Source organism: Elephantulus edwardii, unplaced genomic scaffold (assembly GCF_000299155.1).
Source record: "Elephantulus edwardii isolate Elephantulus edwardi_28Jun2011 unplaced genomic scaffold, EleEdw1.0 scaffold00017, whole genome shotgun sequence".
NCBI classification, from domain to species: Eukaryota; Metazoa; Chordata; class Mammalia; order Macroscelidea; family Macroscelididae; genus Elephantulus; species Elephantulus edwardii.
Window position 1 is genome coordinate 11,915,085 of NW_006399767.1, and position 2,721 is coordinate 11,917,805.

Below are 2,721 nucleotides of genomic sequence, written 5' to 3' on the forward strand. Positions count from 1 at the left end.
AAGGCCATCTGCAATAGCCTGGCTGAGGGGGATAAAGATTTTGCTCACTTTATCATTTTCTAAGTATTCCATACTCTGTGGTTTTCTTTTGTTTTTATAGCTGCTTTTTAAAATTAATTTTCATGGAAGTTTACAGAAACTTTGGATTTTCATTCATTCATTGTTGCACACTTTCCTCCCTGCCCACCTCTCCCCCAGTTTGCTTTTCTCTTTGAAAAGTAAAAAGCAAACAAACAAATAAATAAATAAAATTATTTCCTTGTTATATAATCCCCACCCACCCCTTCCCTGCTGCAGTCCACTCCACTGTGCAGGTTTCATTCTGGACTCTTTTATGCCAATAATACCTACTCATATATCCCTTTTAAACAGCTCTCTCCCTCATCTGTTTCAGTGCAATATACATTATTTATCCCCTCTTTTCTTAATTTTCCTCCCAAGCCCAATGTCAGGCTCGCTTTACCACAGTGGCATTGTGCAGTATTTGTCCTTTTGTGACTGAGATATTTCACTCAGCATAAAGTCCTCCAGGGTCAACCCAACAAAGGTGAAAGAAATTTGAACAGCTTTGCCCTAGCAGCTGAGTGCATAACTGTTGGGCTATTAACTGAAAGGGCAGTGCTTCAAATCTAACAACTGCTCTTTAGAAAACAAATTCGTAGTCTCCTCCAGTAAGGAGTTGCAACTTTGGAAGTTCTTTGTGTCTGCATACTAGGCCAAACTCTCTTTCTGACTTCGCTGCCACCATGGCATCTGTGAAAACGCCTATGGAAAAAGGGGTTAAAAAAAAAAAGAAGCAAGTTCTGAAGTTCACCCTTGACTGTACCCATCCGGTAGAAGATGGAATCACGGATGCTGCTAATTTTGAGCAGGTTCTTCAAGAAAGAATCAAGGTTAATGGAAAAGCTGGTCATCTCGGAGGAGGGGTTGTAACCATCGAAAGAAGCAAGAGCAAGATAACTGTAACCTCTGAGGTACCTTTTTCCAAATGGTATTTGAAATATCTCACCAAAAAATATTTGAAGAATAATCAACGTGATTGGTTGCATGTAATTGCTAACAGCAAAGAAAGTTATGAATTACATTACTTCCAGATTAACCAGGATGAAGAAGAGGAAGATGAGAATTAAAACTCATTTATCTTGAATATTTTGTATAAGCCCTTGAATAAAACATAGGAACACCAAGAACAACAAAAAAGAAAAGAGATGCAACTCTGAGAGCCAGAATGAGCATTGGCATTGGTCAGGACAGACAGGATGGCTTCAGGTTTGGGGTTTTGTTTGGGTTTGTTTGTTTGTTGATGGGGGGGAAAAACCCCTAACAGGCTGGACTGTGTTATTTTCATTTCATCTCTTACTTCCCTAACTTGGTTTCTATCACTTACTGCTCATAATTCATCTTAGGAACACCACCTCTTCTGGGGCTGTGCTGTCTACACACATGCAGGATAGTCTGGTCACGATTAAAAATATGCAACAGCAAATTAAAATAGAAAGTGATGCCTAATCATAGAAATAAAAGAAAAATCCATCTAAATCACAATTTTTAAAAGTGTATCTTTTATTCCCACATAAGCAATATTGTAAATATGATAAAACTGTTTACTAATAGAAATTCTAATGCAAACCAACCATTAAACTAAGGATTTCCAAATTACTTGTGGAGTTTTAAAAATTATTGATGCAATCTTTGTTTCCTTTTTAAAAAATATAGCTCTTAGCTAAATGGTGATTATATAGAATTATTATTTTTTATTTTATATTTGGAACTAGAGCAGCATCCTCCAAAGATTTCTTTAATAAGTTAATAGTCATTGAGTAACTTTTAGTTTTTATAAGTAGAAAATTTCTCTTAACATCACTGATAATTGTTCAGAGTGTAACATCTTTCCATTCCTGCTCAACTGGTAGCAATGTACTGATATTTTCATCCTAGTCCTTGTAATCCTATATGTAATACTTTTCTGGATTCCATAGCTCTGTTTTCTGGCAGCTTAGTGGCAAGAAGTTGCACCGTGAACCCAAAAGATACAAGGTTTTAAGCCACCAGCTGCTGGACGGGAGAAAGATGGATAGTCCCCTCCCATGCTGTTTACTGCCTCGGAAAATCTGCTTGAGTGTCAGCTGTCAGTTGATTCTGATTCAACAGTACCTACCAAGATGTTTCATCATCATTGAGGAGAATCACACAAAATCATTTGCTGATGTCATACTTGGTTAATTGCCCTAACTTTATCTCACCTTGAACCCAAATATAATTTAAACCCAGGATTTGATGAATGGGAAGAACTTAAAATTGTATCATTAGGTTTTACTTTTTAAATTTAACAAGAGACATATTTTCTTTCTTGTTTTAGAAGGAGTCTGAATTTTCTCTTTGAGCACATATTTTGTTGTTGTTTCACATATGTTCCCCAGGAAACAGACAATTCATTAAAAATGAATAGTTTGGAGAGCATTTAATACAGGGGTTTTTGAAGGAGCCTTGATGGTATAACAGGTATCATATCTGGCTGCAACTATAAGGTCAGCAGTTCAAATCCACCAGTTTCTCCATCAGAGAAAGACAGTCAGTCTCCTTATGTAAAAACATACAGCTTTGGAAACCCAGTGGGGGGTTGGTATCAGCTCAATGGAAGTGGGTTTGGAGCAATTAATAGCAGGGTGGAAAGCAGGCAGAAAAACCCACAAAGGACATTGCAGAAAGCCAGGACTGGTA

At 37.2% G+C, this 2,721-nt stretch overlaps 1 pseudogene; it reads left to right on the forward strand.

The window, feature by feature from the left end:
* The first annotated feature begins 746 nt into the window (after positions 1-746).
* LOC102865331 lies at positions 747-1,130 on the forward strand (annotated as a pseudogene).
* Positions 1,131-2,721: the final 1,591 nt, after the last annotated feature.